This window comes from Mobula birostris, chromosome 22 (assembly GCF_030028105.1).
Source record: "Mobula birostris isolate sMobBir1 chromosome 22, sMobBir1.hap1, whole genome shotgun sequence".
NCBI classification, from domain to species: domain Eukaryota; kingdom Metazoa; phylum Chordata; class Chondrichthyes; order Myliobatiformes; family Myliobatidae; genus Mobula; species Mobula birostris.
Window position 1 is genome coordinate 3098458 of NC_092391.1, and position 20018 is coordinate 3118475.

Here is a 20018-nt window from a genome sequence, read left to right on the forward strand (position 1 = left end):
AATGGAGGTCGGGATTGAGGACGTGATTTTAAGTTTTTTTAACTCTGCTTGGTTCCAAGTTAGCCCATTGCTTTGCTTTGCTTTTAGTTAGTTGCACGGTGGGTTTTTTTGGGGTTTTTTTTTTTCTTTTTCTCTATTGATATATATATATAAATTAGTATACTATTATGTTATCTTAGTATGTTATGTTTAAATTACATTGTTTGTATCATTTTTTTGTATTAATATCTCCTGTAATTTTATTATGTTCTAACAGTGTATTAGTGCCTATATGGCTTACCTTTTTGTATACTTATTCAATAAAAAGATTTAAAAAAAAGAAAGAAAGGTTAAACTTTAAGAATGCAGTACAGAGAAGTTGACAAATTAATTGGAGGAAGAGAACTGTAAATGGGTAATGTTCTGGATCTAGGAAACATAAGTGTGTCTCATTTTGTTTCTAGGGTATACTTTGGAGGAAAAACTGTAATCCAGATATCCAGTCCTAAAGAAGTGTCTCGGCTCAAAATGTTGACTGCTTACTCTTTTCCATAGATGCTGCCTGACCTGCGGAGTTCCCCTAGCATTTTGTTTTTGATCCATATATCAGTGTTGCCATTATAATTCTATTGGATCATTTAATAAGACTTTTATCTGCTGGTTCCAGATCAAAGTTTTTATTTATGCACATATTGATATGCATACTTAAGCCCATCACCCTTCCTGAGGTATAGGCTCCCAACAGCTTCCTCTGTCCTGGGCCAAGCTGCCCCTGGTTGTAGCTCATCTTCAAAAGATCCTTCCTCTCCCAGGAATGAGGTTTTTGGAGCCTCTGGCATTTTTGTAGTTTGAGATTTTATTGGATGGGTTTGCTAGCTGAATGTGCAGTTAATACCATCATTCCCACAATCCTGATTGAGAAGTTGTAGAACCTGGGCCTCTGTCCCTCCCTCTGCAATTGGCTCCTCGCCTTCCTAACCAAAAGACCACAATCTTTGTGGATTGGTGATAACATCTCCTCACTGACATCACCACTGGTGCAACTCAGGGATGTGTGTTTAGCCCATTGCTCTGCTCTACTCTATACCGACGACTGTGTGGCTAGGCATAGCTCAAATACCATCTATAAATTTGCTGATGATACAACCACTGTTGGTAGAATCTCACACGGTGACGAGAGGGCGTACAGGAGTGAGATATGCCAACTAGTGGAGTGGTGTCACATCAACAACCTGGCAGTAACGTCTGTAAGATGAAAGAACTGATTGTGGACTTCCGGAAAGGTAAGATGAAGGAACACATATCAATCCTCAGAGGGATCGGAAGTGGAGAGAGTGAGCAGATTCAAGTTCCTGGGTGTCAAGATCTCTGAGGATCTAACCTGGCCCCAACATATCGATGCAGTTAAAGAAGGCAAGACCACAGCTATACTTTATTGGGAGTGTGAAGAACTTTGGTATGTCAACAAACATGCTCAAAAACCTCTATAGTTGTACCGTGGAGAGCATTCTGATAGGTTGCATCACTGTCTGGTATGGAGGGGCTACTGCACAGGACTGAAAAGTGCTGCAGAAGGTTGTAAATCTAGTCAGCTCCATCTTGGGCACTAGCCTACAAAGTACCCAGGACATCTTCAAGGAGCGGTGTGTCAGAAAGGCAGTGTCCACTATTAAGGACCTCCAGCACCCAGGGCATGCCCTTTTCTCACTGTTACCATCAGGTAGGAGGTACACAAGCCTGAAGGCACACACTCAGTGATTCAGGAACAGCTTCTTCCCCCACTGTCATCAGATTCCTAAATGGACTTTGAACCCTTGGACGCTACCTCACTTTTTTTTAGTATATAGTATTTGTTTTTTGCATGATTTTTAATCTATTCAATATATGTACACTGTATAAAGTATACGGAATAAAATTTACTTATTATTATTATTTTTCTTTTATATTATGTATTGCATTGAACTGCTAAGCTAACAGGTGTCATGTCTCATGTCAGTGATAATAAACCTGATTCTGATGTCCAACCCTGCTGCTTTCACAACTGGGCTTGGGACCACACCGTCCATGGTAGAATTATTGATTTGCATTATATGAATATTCCTTTGTGATTTTGATGGGGACCTTTAAAAATACTGCAAAAGAGGGACAGATTAAGATTTTATAGTGTTTTACAGCAGGAACAATTACTATTTAGTTAAATGTACTGCGAAGTCTAAAGATGACAAAGGCAGTTTTGTCAAAAAAATGTTATTAATACTTACATTTCTGAAACCAAGCTTTAAACGTCCTATATTTGCGATAGCTGTGAGCAAAAGGCTAGTGTAATGAGCCATCCATAGCAATTAATAAACCCATTTTACAATGGTTTAATTTGTATAAAGGAAATAATTGCATTTAGAATATAGATGATCACTCTAATAACGTCAAAATTATGCACTGTTTATTTTTAATCCAGGAAATTGAACCATTTGTTTCTATTTTATCTCATTAATATGTCATTCTGAAAATGGTGATTGTACAATATTTGGAAAGGAAATGCTGAAGTCTCAGTTAAAATACTTGTAAAATAGCTGAGTGTAATACTGTTTCTGCTTTTCTTGATTCCTCATGTTTGCATTGAGGAAAGATATTTTGGGAAAAGTCTGGTAATTTACATACAAACGTAGATTCTGCAGATGCTAGAATCTAGAGCAACACACAAAATGCTGGAGGAACTCAGCAGGTCAGGCAGCATCTATGGAAATGAATAAATTGGTATTTCAGGTTGAGACTCTTCATTAGGACTGAAAAAGAAGGGGGAAGAAGCCAAAATAAAAAGTTGTGTGGTGGGGGAAGGAGGTCAAGCTGAAAGATGATAGGTGAAGCCCAGTGGGTGAGAAAGTGAAGGGCTGGAGAACCAGGTAAGTGATAGGCAGGGATGGGGAAAATAAATTAGTGGAAAGAGAAATTGACATTCATGCTATCAGGTTAGAGGCTATCCCGACAGAATGAGGTGTTACTCCTCCACCCTGAGGGTGGCCTCATAACAACAGAGGCTATGGAGTGACATTTTGGAATGAAAATGGGAATAGAAATTAAAATGGTTAGCCACTGGGAAATTTTGTTTTTGGCGGATGGAACTGAAGTGCTTCAGAGGTTCACCCACACTTTTTTAAAAAAACACTTGCCCCTCGTATCTCCTTTTGCCTTAGAAGCATGTTCTCTGGTACTAGACATTCAAACCCTGGGAAAAGTATTGCCTGCTACTCACGCCTCTCATGATATAAATCTTTCAGCTCTCCCCTCAGCCTTTGCTATTCCAGGGAAAACAACCCAAGTTTGTCCAACCTCTCGTTCTTAGGTATAGTCTCATTGACCTTCTGTCCTGCAAAGTAGTTACCTGGAGCTGCCAGCGTATTCAGTGGACAATGGTTATGGCATCTTCTGTAGGCCATGCCTTCAGTTTAAATGTACAATATTAAAATAAGTATGAAGTGTGAAGTAGCTTTGCTTCAAGCCATACACGAAAATGTCTCTCTCATGGATACATTTCTCCTGTGTTGTAACCAATTACTGATCTGTTCACAATGAAACATCCAGCTGTAGAATAATGATGTATGCATTGGATGTACAATTTAAGAACTGAAATAGTTCGGAAATTTATACATTTGGACAGACTGCCCGGATTAGAATAGAACAGTACACTACATCAGGACCACACAGTCACTTAATATCTCTTAGGCTAGTCAAATCCAAAGAGAAATAATATTTTGAAATGCTCTTTTAAAACTTTCCCAAGCATAGAGATCTTGATGACCAAAAATACTAGTTCAAATTCCTCGAGTCGTATTATAACTGAAAATATGTGATGCCATCTTGGTTCTCTGATCAAGCAATTTATTCTAAATTGAAAGTTGTGACTTTTTTTGCAGAAGGCTTGAGATGTATAGTGTTTATTTGTAATTTTTAGAGAATAGACAATAGGTGCTGGAGTAGGCCATTTGGCCCTTTGAGCCAGCACCGCCATTCACTGTGATCGTGGCTGATCATCCACTATCAGTATCCAGTTCCTGCCTTATCCCCATAACCTAATAGACAATAGGTGCAGGAGTAGGCCATTTTGTTAAACTAAAAGGGAATATTCTAAGTCATAAACTGGAGTTATCCAAATTAACACAGAGGCATTTTTAAGATTGTATTTGTGACAATCCGCAATGCAGGGTAAACCAGTGGTCTGTCGTGGATAGCTTGAAACTGCTTGATGGCAACTTTAAGCAAATGGGGAATTTTAAAAGCAGTGTTTGAACTTGTGTGAACGTATGCTGTTGCTTAAGAAATGTTTCTAATCTGGATATTATTTTTAATCACATTAGATTATGTATTTCTGAGACAAGCCAAAGATTTTTCTAACCTACTGATGTCAGTTGAATGAATTGAACCATGTATGTGCATTTATTAAAACTTTTCAGTTGCATTACATATCATTGTCAGGTAGAAAAACGGGAACATTCTCATTTGAGATTTTCAGTTTAAATTCATTGACATCTCTGAGTTTAGGCAGCAATTGGTTTAATGATGTTGACAAAGTTCTACAATTCAAGCAATGGTTTAATCTGAATGGTAAACTTGAGCCAGACTGGCATTGAGTTGATGGAAGCAGCTACGGAGTTGGAGGAGCATGTTGGTGACAGAATTTCATTTTGTGATCCAGGCAGTAAATGCACAGTGATGCTAGTCAGTAAAGACTAGTATTTAGCTCTGAATTCCTTGTCACATGCAAGAAGTTATATATGAAGAATGGCTCCCTGGGGTACAGTATGTGAAGTTGTCTGGTGGAGTAAAAATAGAAATACCTGAAAAATAACTTACCTTGCAAATGTTACTTAAATACAATATATCACTGCCACTTTTGAGAAAAGTGTGCTTCCTTGGGTTTTGAACTGAATTGGTATTTGCAACTCTGCTTCTCCTGGTCAACTTACTGAAGTTACTTTTTATGGCTGTGAGAATATATTAGTGCAGCGGTCCCCAACCACCGGGCCGCAAAGCATGTGCTACCGGCCTGTGAGGAAACGATATGAGTCAGCTGCACCTTTCCTCATTCCCTGTCATGCACTGTTGAACTTGAACATAGGATTGCCAACTTGTCCCGTATATGCCAGGACATCCCGTATATTAGGCTAAATTGGTTCGTCCCATATTTCCCCCGCTAAGGTAGAGCGTTCCTATGAAACTTTTCATGCTGAAATGGCGTGAAGCGAAGAAGCAATTACTATTAATTTATATGGGAAAAATTTTTGAGCGTTCCCAGACCCAAAAAATAACCTAACAAATCATACCAAATAACACATAAAATCAAAAATAAATAACACTAACATATAGTAAAAGCAGGAATGATATGATAAATACACAGCCTATATAAAGTAGAATCGGCACGTGCGCACGTCACGCATGCGCACACAAGTGCCCGCGCAAGGCGTCATGGTAGCCTTTCCTGGGGTAAACGTAAGTGTCCCAGGATTTGATTGTTACTTTTGTCCCTTATTTGGGAGTGAGAAAGTTGGCAACCCTAACTGTAAAAGACATGTTGAGGTGAGCTTAACCCTGCTTGAACACCCCCCTCCCCCCCAGTCCGCAAGAATATTGTCAATATTAAACCAGTCCGCGGTGCAAAAAAGGTTGGGGACCCCTGTATTAGTGCACTGAAATCTCTGAATGTTCCTCAGAACAACATCCCGCAACACAGTTAACCAAAATAGAGGTTAACCCTGGAACATCTGCATAGCAAAGATGCATCAGGATACTGTCTATCATCTACAGCTTGGCATTCAGTACTATCACCTCCTCAAACTATTCAATAAGTTTCAAGATCTTGATCTCAATACCTCCTTGTTCAATTGGATCTTCCATTTCCTCACTTGCAGACCACAGTCAGTTCAGATTTGCAATATCTCCTCTACAATCTCTCATCAGCATAGGTGCACTACAAGGCTGTGTGGTTAGTCCCCTACTCTACTTGCTATATACTTGTGACTGTGTGGCTAAACACAACTCCATTGCCATGTTTAAATTTGCTGACGACACCACTGTTGTTGCGGAATCTGCATATAGGTGTTAGCAAGGCCAGGGAGCTGATTATTGACTTCAAGAGGAGGAAGCTAGAGGTCAATGAGTAAGTCTTCATCAGGGGATCAAAGGTGGAGACAATAGGTGCAGGAGTTGGCCATTCGGCCCTTCGAGCCAGCACCACCATTCACTGTGATCATGCCTGATCATCCACAATCAGTACCCTGTTCCTGCCTTCTCCCCATACCCCTTGACTCCGCTATCTTTAAGTGCTCTATCTCTTTCTTGAAAGGATCCAGAGAATTGGCCACCACTGCCTTCTGAGGCAGAGCATTCCACAGATCTGTGTGTAAAAGTTTTTCGTCAACTCTGTTCTAAATGGTCTACCCCTTATTCTTAAACTGTAGCCTCTGGTTCTGGACTCCCCCAACATCGGGAACATGTTTCCTGCCTCTACCGTGTCCAATCCCTTAATAATCTTATATGTTTCAATTGGATCCCCTCTCATCCTTCTAAATGCCAGCGTATACAAGCCCAGTCACTCCAATCTTTCAACATATGACATTCCTGCCATCCCTGGAATTAACCCAGTGAACCTACGCTGCACTCCCTCCATAGCAAGAATGTCCTTCCTCAAATTTGGAGACCAAAACTGTACACAACACTCCAGGTGTGGTCCCACCAGGGCCCTGTACAACTGCAGAAGGACCTCTTTGCTCCCATACTCAACTCCCCTTGTTATGAAGGCCAACATGCCATTAGCTTTCTTCACTGCCTGCTGTACCTGCATGCTTACTTTCAGTGACTGATGAACAAGGACACCCAGATCTCATACTTCCCCTTTTCCTAACTTGATACCATTCAGATAGGAAACTGCATTCCTGTTCTTGTGAACACAAGGGTCAGCAACTTTAAATTCCTTGGTGTTATAATTTCAGAACACCTGTCCTGGGGCCAGCACATAGATGCAATTACACAGAAAGCACGGTGGCACTTTTTCCTTAGAAGTTTGCAAGATTTGCATGCCTTCTAATACTTTGACAAACTTATGTAGATGTGTGGTGGAGAGCATATTAGCTGGTTGCATCACAGCCAGGTATGGAAACACCAATACCCTTCAACGGAAAATCCTACAAAAATTGTGGATAAGGCCCAGTCCATCATAGGTAAAACCCTCCCCACCATTGAACACAAAGCATTGTCGCAGGGAAGCAGCATCCATCAGGGACTCCCACTACACAGAACATGCTCTCTTTGCACCGTTGCCATCAGGAAGAAGGTACATGAGCCTCAGTACTCGTACTACCAGGTTCTAGAGCAGCTATTACTGCTCAACCAACAGGGTCTTGAGCCAGAGGGGTAACTTCACTCGCCTCATCACTGAACTGTTCCCACAATACATTGACCCACTTTCAAGGGCTCTTCATCTTATTTTCCTAATCTGTTGCTTATTATTATTTTTGTAGTTGCAGTTTGTCGTTTGCACACTGGTTATCTGCTTTGTTGAGAGGTCTTTCATTGATTCTGTTATGGTTCTTGGATTTACTGTTTATGTCTGCAAGAGATTTGAATCTTAGGGTTATAAACGGTGACATGTATGAACTTTGATAATAAATTTACTTTGAACTTTTGAACTTTGGGGTACATTGCCAATTTATTAACAAGTTTAATAACAAGCAATGCACCCTGGGACTTGTTACATTATCTGCAGCCTAAAGACTTTGGGTATTACATTGAACTAAAATGATATGTTTTCCAAATCTTCCACCAATTTTAGCAGACTACAAATCCCTATTATCAACTGAGAGAATCAGATGAGATACTAATAAGTTTTAAAAATTCAATATCATTTGATAGTAGCACAATATGAAATTTTTGCATGTTGTAATCTTGAGCTTCAAATGGAACATTTGTTCATTTTCTAGAATGCTTTAAGCTATAAGTGAAGCTGTCCTCTGTTTATTACTTTGATTTGCCCTGAGCTTTGAAATTCAATTTCCTGTTGCCTGTGAAAGGAAGTTTTCTCATGACAAAGGGCAAGGGATTGCATAAGGGAAGAATCTACCAAGATTTAAAACCTAATTTCCAAGAATTATATTATTAAACATTGCCTTTGCACATTTATAATTTCTGGAGCACATGTTCTTAGCAGCATTAAAAATCTTTGTTATAAAGTGGAGTGATAATTAGAGTCCTTGGCCCGAAACGTCGACTGTATTCATTTCCATAGATGTCTGACCTGCTGAGTTCCTCCAGCATTTTATGTGTGTTGTTCTCAGTTTCCAGCATCTGCAAATCTCTTGTGTAAGAATTAATGTAATCATATTAATTTGCCAAGTCAATAAGATAGGATATCACACCATTACAACTCCCTTAAATTTATAATTTGCTTTGTCTGCAGATTTTCCCTGCATCAGGACTGACATTAAAAATCTGATCAGCTTTCACTGCAGAACAGAGTTAGTTCACTCTAAATCCAGAAAATGTGAAAACACTATATCCAATGAACACTTAGAGTAAAAATTCTGTCACTCCCAAGTTTACCTTTTGCTATTCTGTGAAAGGGTAACAAGCTTGAGTCAGCGCTTCACAGTGTCAAGATCTCTGGTTTAATCTGGACCTTCAGTACTTCCTTTGAAAAGATTGTACTTCCCCTTGTGAAAATGTGGATTCCTCCAGCTTTACCCCATTACCCAATGATGTGCCGGGGGCATGAAGTGTGTGAAGTTACCATGTCCGGAGAGAAGGTTCCTGGGAAACTGAAAAGTCTGAAGGAAGATAAGTCACCTGGACCAGATGGTGTATAGCCCGGAGTTCTGAATGAGGTGGCTGAAGAGATCATGGAGGCATTAGTCATGATCTTTAAGAATCACTAGATTCTGGAATGGTTGTGGAAGACTGGAAGATTGCTACTGTCGGTCCACTCTTCAAGAAGAGAGAGGCTGAAGAAAGGAAACTGTAGGCCAGTTAGTCTGACCTCAGTGGTTGGGAAGATGTTGGAATCGATTATTAAGGATGAGATTTCAGGGTAATTGAAGGCACCTGATGAAATAGGCTGTACTCAGCCTGGATTCCTCAAGGGAAAATCTTGCCTAACAAATCTGTTGGACTTGTTTGAAGAACTAACAAGCAGGATAAACAAAGGAGAATCAGTTGATGTGCACTTGGATTTTCAGAAGGCCTTTGACAAGGTACCACATATGAGACTGCTTAACAAGCTATAAGTGCAGGAAAGATTCCAGCATGGATAAATTGGTGGCTGATTGTCATGAGGCGAAGAGTGGGAATAAAGGGAGCCTTTTCTTACTGGCTTCCAGTGACTAGTGGTGTTCCGTGGGGGTCTGTTGGGACTGATTCGTTTTACGTTATATGTCAGTGATTTGGATGATGGAATTGATAGCTTTGTTAAAAGGTTTGCAGACAATATGAAGATGGTGGAGTGGCAAGTAGTTTTGAGGAAATAAGCTGCAGAAAGGCAGATGAGGAAAATGGGCAAAGAAATGGCAGGTGGAGTGCAGTGAGAAGTGCATGCACTTTGGTAGAAAAAATTAAAGGGTTGACAATTTTCTAAATGGGGAGAGAATACAAAATAACTGAAGCACAAAGAGACTTCGGAGTGCTTATGCAGGATTCCCTAATGGTTAATTTGCAGGTTCAGTCTGGTGAGGAAGGCAAATGCAATATTAGCATTCATTTCAAGACTAGAATATTAAAAGGATGTAATGTTAAGGCTTTATAAAGCACTGAGGCCCCACTTGGAGTATTGTTAGCTGTTTTGAGCCCCTCATCTTAGAAAGGGTGTGCTGAAACTGGAGATGGCTCAAAGGAGGTTCACAAAAATGATTCCAGGATTGAATGGCTTGTCATATGAAGAGCGTTCGATGACTCTGGGAATGTATTCTCTGTTCAACAGAATGAGGGATGACCTCATTGAAACCCATCAAATGGTTAAAGGCATCAATAGAATGGATGTGGAGAGTATGTTTCCTATGGTGGGAGAGTCAAAGACCAGAGGGGACAGCCTCAGAATAGTGTTGTTTTAGAACAGAAATGAGGAATTTCTTTAGCCAGTGAGCGGTGAATCTGTGGAACATGTTGCCACAGGCAGCTGTGAAGGCCTAGTCGTTATGACAGAGATTGATATTCTTGACTGGTCAGTGCATGAAGGGTTATGGGGAGAAGGCAGGAGATTGGGAATGAGAGGAAAATTGGATTGGCCATGATGGAATGGCAGAGCTGACTGGATGGGCCATAATTCTCCTTTGCATTGTCTTATGGTCTTGCCTGTGTTAAATGACCACCACCTGATCAGGACACTGACTAGCGGGGGAGGGACGTAGGAATTGGGGATTGGGCTGGCCAGTTATTAATCAATTTTAAGGGTGGGGGGGTAAGGAGAACAATTACGTTATATAGTCCTTTTACAACAGGACATTGATAGGATGTAGAACTGGGCTGAGAAATGGCAGATGGAGTTCAGTCTGTAAAAGTGTGAAGTGATTCACTTTGGAAGGTCGAAATAGAAGACAAAGTTATAAGACTAACTGCAGGATTCTTAAACTGGACGAACTTGGGGATCTTGGGGTCCTTGTCCATATGTTCCTCAAAGTTGCCGTGAAAGTTGATAGGGTGGTTGAAAAGGGATATGGTGTGTGCCTTAAGGTGTAAATGATCTTTCAAAAATCACTAACTTCTAAAATGGTTTCTGAGGACTGAAAAATTGAAAATGGCATTCCACTCTTTAAGAAGGGAGGGAGGCAGAAGAAAGAAAATTATAGGCCAGTTAGTGTGAACTCACTGGTCGGAAAAATGGGGTTGATTATTAAGGATGAGATGTAGACACATGATAAAGTAGGCCAAAGCCAGCACGGTTTTCTAAAGGGGAAATCTTGCCTGACAAATCTGTTGGAATTTTTTGAGGAAATAACAGGTAGGGTAGACAAGAGAGTGTGGATGTTTGTTTGGATTTTGAAAAGGCCTTTTAGAAGATGCTGCAATGAGGCTGCTTAACAAGATAAATTCCTTTAATACTATGGGAAAATAACTAGCATATATAGAAGATTGGCTGATTGGTAGGAATCAGATTGGGAATAAAGCTGGCCTATTCTGGTTGGCTGCAGGTGACTAATGGTGTTCCGCAAAGGTTGCTGTTATGTTGATAATTTGGGTGAAAGAATTGATGGCTTTGTGACTACGTTTGGAGATTGTATAAAGATAGGTGGAGGGGCAGGTAGTGTTAAGGAAGCAGGGTGTCTTGAGAAGGATTTGGACAGGTAGGGGGATGGGCACAGATGTTCCAGATGGAATGGAATGTAGGGAAGTGCATAGTCATGCACTTCGGTAGAAGGAATAAAGACGTGGACTATTTTCTAAAAGGCCGAAAATTCAAAAAATCAGGTACAGAGGGACTGAATTCTAATGCAGAATTCCCTAAAGGTTAAATTGCAGGCTGAGTCAGTGGTGAGGAAGGCAAAAGCAATGTTAGCATCCATTTTGAAAGGGCTAGAATACAGGAAGTAAGGACATAATGCCTTGTATTTATAAGGCACTAGACAACAGGGTGACCCATTGGGGCACCCTTTGAGAGGAAAGTAGTGCGGTCTGATGTGACCAGAATGAAAATTAAATTTTCCTGAATACTATTGCTATCGCTTTGCTTTGGAAATTGAAGAAAACCTCAGTTTATTAAAGAAAAACAACGCGTAGCAAGGCAAATATAGCTCCTCCTCGTTTAACAAAGGACGCTTGATGGCATCATTTCTCGTTGATCTGCCACCCTTGTGCCTCTTGTTGTGATTCTGGAGACGTGCAGTCCTTTCATCCGCCGTCTTTTCATCTCTTCTGTTTGTTGTTTGTCTCTGATCCTGAAGATGTACATTTCTCAGCTCCTTTGTCTGTTCCTCTCTCCTCCTCCTATGCCAGTTGTTATTTTGGAGATGTGCATGCCTCTCCTTCTCTGTCTCTTCTTTCATCTTTTTGTCCTGACTCTTTGATTCTGGAGTCGTGTAGCCCTAGCCTCATCTGATTCTTGTTCTCTCCCTCTCCTTGCTGCTTCCCGGCGACGTTTGACATCACCTCTTGACCATAATGTCCCCCTTCTCTTTCCATGTGGCATAATTAGGCTGACGATATTTTTTTTTACCCTAATGCTGGATGGAAGATACGAAGCAGTAACACCAACCCCTCCAGGATACTGATTATTCTTGATGATGTGGTTGGCGTTCTCCTAAATGGACGTGATATAGTCACCGCTGTCCTTTGACTGCAGCATAGGGTTTGATGGGTGTCTTTACAATAAGATTTAATTATCTCTTATTGATGGGTCTCAGTTTGATCTGTCCCAATCCTGCACATGCTGATGGTGATTAGCAGAATGTGATCGCTGGAAATAGAGCTGCCCTGCCCTTTTGCTCTGGTTGGTGTCGCTGCTGTGAGCATCGTGAGTCGTTTCTGAGGCTGGCCGTGCGCATGTGTTGTGGTGTTGTGCCGCGGTTTCCATCATGGCTGACATCGGCTCTCTGGTGAAAGCAGGCCTGTTGATTTTGGCGAGTGAGCAATTTTATATGCATATATAACCCTGAACTTTGCCTGCATTCTGTAAGTTAGTGCATTTTAAGTCGATTTAGCCAAAAATTGTGCCGCTTTAATGCACCATTTGCGCTAATTGGAGGTCACAAACAGATAAACAGAGCATGAGAGTTTTAGAAGTACTTAGATTGGTCTGCTGCATTTGGAACAAGATGTGCTGGCTTTGGAGAGGTTCCAGAGGACGTTCACAAGAATGATTCTGGGAAGGAAAGGGTTAACAAAGGGAGCATTTGTTGTCTCTGGACTTGTACTTGCTGGAGTTTAGAAGAATGAGCAGGAATTTCATTGAAACCTATTGAATATTGAAAGTAGTAGTCATACTTTATTGATCCTGGGGGAAATTGGTTTTTGTTACAGTTGCTCCATAAATAATAAATAGTAATAGAACCATAAATAGTTAAATAGTAATATGTAAGTTATGCCAGTCAATTATGAAATAAGTCCAGGACCAGCTTATTGGCTCAGGATGTCTGACCCTCCAAGGAAGGAGTTGTAAAGTTTGATGGCCACAGGCAGGAATGACTTCCTATGATGCTCAGTGCTGCATCTCGGTGGGATGAGTCTCTGGCTGAATGTACTCCTGTGCTCACCCAGTACATTATGTAGTGGATGGGAGACATTGACCAAGATGGCATGCAACTTGGACAGCATCTTCCTTTCAGACACCACCGTGAGAGAGTCCAGTTCCATCCCCACAACATCACTAGCCTTACGAATGAGTTTGTTGATTCTGTTGGTGTCTGCCACCCTCAGCCTGCTGCCCCAGCACACAACAGCAAATGTGATAGCACTGGCCACCATAGACTCGTAGAACATCCTCACCATCATCCGGCAGATGTTAAAGGACCTCAGTCTCCTCAGGAAATAGAGTTGGCTCTGGCCCTTCTTGTAGACAGCCTCAGTATTCTTTGACCAGTCCAGTTTATTGTCAGTTCGCATCCCTAGGTATTTGTAATCCTCCACCATGTCCACACTGACCCCCTGGATGGAAACAGGGGTCACCGGTACCTTAACTGTCCTCAGGTCTATCACCAGCTCCTTAGTCTTTTTCACATTAAGCTGCAGATAATTCTGCTCACACCATGTGACAAAGTTTCCTACCGTAGCCCTGTACTCAGCCTCATCTCCCTTGCTGGTACATCCAACTATGGCAGAGTCATCCGAAAACTTCTGAAGGTGACAAGACCCTGTGCAGTAGTTGAAGTCCAAGATGTAAATGGTGAAGAGAAAGGGAGACAAGACAGTCCCCTGTGGAGCCCCAGTGCTGCTGATCACTCTGCCGGACACAAAGTGTTACAAGCACACGTACTGTGGTCTGCCAGGTCTCAGAGGTCTCAGAGAAGATGTGGATATTCAGGACCAGAGAGCACAGCCTCAGTTGAGGGATCTCCATTTAGAACAGATAAGGAAAATTTTCTTTAGCTAAAGAATGATAAATCTGTGGAATTTATTTCTGCATCATTTTCTGACTTAGTGCAGTGACCCTCCCTATGTGCGCACACACATACCATACCATAGGCATGATATAATTTTAGTTTGTAGTGGAATAAACATGTGGATTAATGCAGGAAAGTGGTGTTGAGATGTAATAGGCCAAATCAGCCATTATATTGAATGCTGGAAAAGGCATGATGGGCCAAATAACTTAATCTTGTTATTTCTTATCTCTCCATACTTCTATATTTCCTGCTCTTCTTACGGAAATCCATTAAAATAGTCCAAGACTCCATTAATATGTGCACTTTGGACTTCAGTGCTTTCTGGCAGCTTCTCTGGGTTATTGGGATTTTATTTTTTATTATTATTAGTTGAACACATTGAATTCACTTTTTGAGATGTAACAGAGTAAGTAATCAATTGTCCAGAGAGTTTGAAGGAGCGTGGGAATTGGTGTGCAGTGAGTCAAATGTAGGACAATCGGGATATCCAGAGAATGGAAGAGCAGGTTGGCAGAATTTTACTGAATTAGGTTATTTCTTAGCAATCTTGCTGATAAAACAAGTCTCATAACATTGAGTTTTTATACTTTTGATAGTTACTTCAGTTTTGTACTACCACACCTAAGGATCTCTTTTTTAACAAACACTGAAGTTTTAGAACAGATGGATGCTCCACAAGTTCGTTCGGCATTGCTCTTCACCTCATTTAGCTGGTACTTGTGTCACGTGGTTGAAGTGACCCAACAATACTCCTTGGCCAATCCTCTTAGTAATAAACTGAAAAGATCAGGTGGAAGAATAAAAAATATTTGGCAGCAGTTCATTTATTAACTTGGAAAATAAATCCAAGTTATTCACAGATTTCAAAATGAGCCAACCATCATCTACCATGGTGCAGTTCATAAATTTGCACCTTTGTAGATGGGCACTGCAGTAATGTAACGGTTAGTGCAACACTGTTACAATGCGCCCTGCATTATCAAAGTTTGGAATTCAATTCTGGCATCCTCTGTAAGGAGTTTGTATGTTTCTTCCCATGAGCACATGGATTTCCTCCGGTTGTTCCAGTTTCCTCCCACAGTCCGAAGACATACCACTTGGTAGGTTAATTGGTCATTGTAAATTGTCCATTGATTAGGCTATGGTTAAATAGGCATTTTGTTGGTCAGTGCAGCTCGTTTGGCCAGAAGGGTCTGTTCCGTGCTGTACTCCCAAATAAATAAATTGAGACAACTATGTAACTCAGCTTGCACATCTCTTCAACTTTTGTGACATTTTTCCCTCAATCTTTTGCTCTTAACCTTCTACATACAGTGCCTATTTTAAAAAATGTATTCACCCTCCTTGGAAGTTTTCATGTTTTATTGTTTTACAACACTGAATCACAGTGGATTTAATTTAACTTTTTTTAACAGTGATCAACAGAAAGACTTTTGTGTCAAAGTGAAAGCTGCCTTCTACAAAGCGATCTAAATTATTTACAGATATAAAACACAATAATTGATTGCATAAGTATTCACCCCCTTCAAGTAAGTATTTAATAGATGCACCTTTGGCGGCAATTACAGCCTTGAGTCTGTGTGGATTGGTCTCTATCAGTTTTGCACATCTGGACACTGCAATTTTTCCCCATTCCTTTTAACAGAACTGTTCAAAGTTCTGTCAGATTGCCTGGGGTCGTGAGTGAACAGCCCTTAAGTCCAGCCAGAATTTTTCAATTGGATTGAGGTCTGGATTCTGACTTGGTCACTCCAGGATATTACCCTTGTTCTTAAGCCATTCCCATGTAGCTTTGGCTTTGTGCTTGGGGTGGTTATCTTGCTGGAAAACACATCTCCCAAGTTTGCAGTTCACTTGGAGATTGCATCAGGTTTTCCTCTAGGATTTCCCTGTATTTTGCTGCATTCATTTTACTCTCTACCTTCACAAGCCTTTCAGGGCCTGCTGCAGTGAAGCATCCCCACAGCGTGATGTAGCCACCACCATGCTTCACGGTAGGGATGGTGTGTTTTTGATGATGGGCAGTCTTTGGCTTAAGCCAAACTTTGCATTTAGTCTGATGGCCAAAATGTTCAGTTTTGGTTTCATCAGACCATGGAACCTGCCAGCTGATTTCTGAGTTTCATGTGCCTTCCGGCAAACTCTAGCTCGTGAGTTTTTTTCAACAGTGACTTTCTCTTTGTTACTCTCACATAAAGCTTGTGACTGGTGAAGCACCCGGGCAACAGTTGTCTGTGCAGTCTCTCCATCTCGGCCACTGAAGCTTGTAAATCCTCCAGAGTTGTCATGGGTCTCCCAGTGGCCTCCCTCATTAGTCCCTTTCTTGCACGGTCACTCAGTGTTTGAGGACATTCTGCTCTAGACAGATTTACAGCTGTGCCATATTCTTTCCATTTCTTGATGACTGACTGAACTGTACTCCAAAGGATATTCAGTGACTTGGAAATTGTCTTGTATCAGTCCCCTGACTTGTGCTTTTCAGTAACCTTTTCATGGAGCTGCTTGGAGTTTTCTTTTGTCTTGGTGTAGTTTTTGCCAGGATACTGACTCACCAGCAGTTGGACCTTCCAGATGCAGGAATATTTTTATTACAATCATTTGAAACCCTTTAACTGCACATGGTGATCTCCTTTAATTATGTCACTTCTAAAACCAATTAGCTGTACCAGTGATAATTTGGGTAATGAAGGGGGTGAATATTAAGCAATCAATTATTTTGTGTGGTATATTTGTAATTACTTTAAATCACTTTGTAGAGATCTGTTTTCACTTTGACATGAAAATCTATTTCTGTTGATCAGTGCTGAAAAAAAGTCAAATTGAATCGACGGTGATTTGCTATTGTAAAACAATAAAACATGAAAGCTTCCGGAGGTGGTGAGAGTGAATACTTTTTATAGGCACTGTACTTTCTAAATTTTTAGACAGTGTACATAACAACCTTGTAATTAGGCCAGTTCTTGGATTTCTTTGAAATTATTGAATGTTTTTAAAAGTTTATTGCACTTTTGTTACAAAAAAGTGATAAAAAGACGTTGTAATTACATTCCAGGCCAGGCAGCATTTGTAGGAAAGAGGTGCAGTTGACATTTCCTGCAGAGAAAGCAGGATCTCCCAGTGACCACACATTTTAATTCCACATCCCATTCCCATTCTGACATGTCTATCCACGGCCTCCTCTACTGTAAAGATGAAGCCACACTCAGGTTGGAGGAACAACACCTTATATTCCGTCTGGGTAGCCTCCAACCTGATGGCATCAACATTGACTTCTCAAACTTCCGCTAATGTCCCACCTCCCCCTCGTACCCCATCCGTTATTTATTTATATACACACATTCTTTTTCTCTCTCTCTCCTTTTTCTCCCTCTGTCCCTCTGACTATACCCCTTGCCCATCCTCTGGGCTTTCTCCCCCCTCCCCCTTTTCTTTCTCCCTAGGCCTCCTGTCCCATGATCCTCTCATATCCCTTTTGCCAATCAACTGTCCAGCTCTTGGCTCCATCCCTCCCCCTCCTGTCTTCTCCTATCATTTTGGATCTCCCCCTCCCCCTCCAACTTTCAAATCCCTTACTCACTCTTCCTTCAGTTAGTCCTGACGAAGGGTCTCGGCCTGAAACGTCGACTGTACCTCTTCCTACAGATGCTGCCTGGCCTGCTGCGTTCACCAGCAACTTTGATGTGTGTTGCTTGAATTTCCAGCATCTGCAGAATTCCTGTTGTTTGTAATTACATTCACTTAGTCTCTGGATGGTGAGCAACATTCCCTGTCATCCTTTCCCTTGGGGAATGTGTTATTTCCTTTAGGATTTGAGAAGATTAATTCAGATTCTTCCTACAAATTGGATCAATTTTCACTCTTTAATTTAACTCTTCAGGTGTTCGTGTGGCTGCGATGGGTTCCATTGGAATGCAAGGCCTTTTTACTGTTGATACTTCCGCCCAAAACTACATTTCCATGAGTCAGTTTTGCCTTCTTGTAACTAAACAGAGAAGCATCGTACCAGTAGTTAAGTTTTAAATAAAGTTGTTGCATTTTCAAAACTACTTGTAATCCAACTTGCTTTTCAGTTGTTACACATAGTGTTGCTATCGTTGTGGTGCACTGGTGTAAAACTTTTGATGTCCATGATCCATGAGAGAGTCTTCTGGGAAAAACTGCAGTGTTTGATTCTAATGAAATTACTGCATAATTGTATGTTCCATTTTGTCTGGCCTATTACCTTAACAACTGTGCTGTTTTGTCATGTAAACTAATGATTAAAGTGTGATTTATGAAAGATTTTTTCAGTCATAAACTTTCCTATTGGATAGATATGTATACTGGGTATAACTGAGCAGTCTTTAATGATTAATGAACATAGGATGAAACATGATATGGGCATTATAAAGTGTTTGGTACGTGAATCTAACAGTGGCTTTAAAGGCTTAAAATCATTTTTCAGTATATTGTCTATTTTCATTTTCTTATTGAGTGCATGATTTCAAAAATTGGTTGCTGTTAGAAAAATTAGATGTTCAATAATGCACCTCTACTAGCAGTAGAGTGGGCTATTGGAGTAGAGTTGTCAAAATAGGGAGACGTTTTCTCAGTAATGCAAGTTAATTATGTGTACACACACTTTCCATCCGTGTAAACTTGCATTCTGATGTGGGATATTTTAAAAATGCTTCAAGTAATAAACTGTGCAGCATCTTTGTTTTGTTTCTGTTTGTTCAAAAGGTTATTTACGTTAGGCTGTCAAATCTTATTTGTGGAATACTGACAGCCTTAAGTACTCTGCAGTGCATATGTTTTTAGACAGCAGTCTGCTGCCTTTTATCTACTCACACTTGTTAAATTTGCAAGCATGAATCTTTAATTCCCTCTTTTAATTGAAATTGCCAGGAGATGTACAGGAGCGCCTAGTGAAACTGTTATAGGCTGACTACTTCAGCAACTTTGAAATATTACCGAGTTGTTCAGCAACGTTTGTTATCTCCTCAAGTGGAAGATAACTTGATAGATTGCTCATTTCTGGGAAGATATACCATGTAGCAAGTCTTGCAAAAGATGTGCAAAATGTAGCAACAGAATGTTTTCATGGAGTGCAAACAAAATGCCAAACGTTGAAGGAAGTTTTAAAATGTAGAAAACCAAAAACAGAACATGAGTGAAGTAGAGAATCTTCCTTCATGATGAAAAGAACAATGAAACTCTGGTGTCGTTACAGAATTCAGAGGATTTTGTTTGAGAGTATTGAGCAGGTTGGGCCTTTTTCGATCTATTGTGAAACCTGATGCAAGACACTAACACGTCACTTGGACTTGATAATTGAATGAGAAAACACTGCCACGTACGTATGGAGAAACTGGACCCATTAGCAGCAGTTGCCTCACAACCAGTAAGGGATCCTATCATGATTTAGAAGCTTCCGTACAGCCGGGAAGCTACTGGATGAGAGCGGGTTAATCAGCAACAAAAGTCAGCAAATCGGCCCGTGACCATTCCACTGCCATCAGTCTCCATACCACCTTTCTGGATTAAACCCAAACTCCTTGATTCATCCTAATACCCAAGAATCAAAGCAAAAGCAGCAATGACGAGAGCATAACAGGAATTTAGTAATGAGAGCTGATTAATGTCACAGCTGGATAGCGTAGCAAAATGCCCTTCAGCCCAACTCATCTACCTTGACCTAGACCAGGGGTCGGCAAACTTTTTGCCTCTGTGGGCTGGATCACGTATTAATGAGCAGACAGTGGGTCAGATAAATGCCATAAAAAGCTTGAAATATTATGTATTTAAATACATCTAGTTATGTTTTGCCTCAAATTAATGAATAACACGTGCTGAAAAATCATTTGTGCTTAACCAAGGATGCCAATTAGTAATCAAAGAACTCATTTTGGTTTTTCTGTCCCACCATTGCTGGTGCCCCATCAGTTATGATGCCAATTAGCTTCGACACATTAAGTTTCATTTCTG

The 20018-nt window shown here is 40.7% G+C and overlaps 1 protein-coding gene across 11 annotated transcripts in view; it reads left to right on the plus strand.

The window, feature by feature from the left end:
• Positions 1-20018, plus strand: part of znf618 (zinc finger protein 618) — an 86590-nt gene that overhangs the window by 10241 nt on the left and 56331 nt on the right. For 4 of the 11 annotated variants that reach the window (XM_072240243.1, XM_072240253.1, XM_072240249.1 and 1 more), the window contains exon 2: positions 8426-9215. The exons of the other annotated variants lie outside the window; for them this stretch is intronic. The gene's annotated coding sequence lies outside the window, so the exon portion shown is untranslated. The remainder of the gene's footprint in view (positions 1-8425; positions 9216-20018) is intronic. 11 annotated transcript variants of the gene reach the window in all.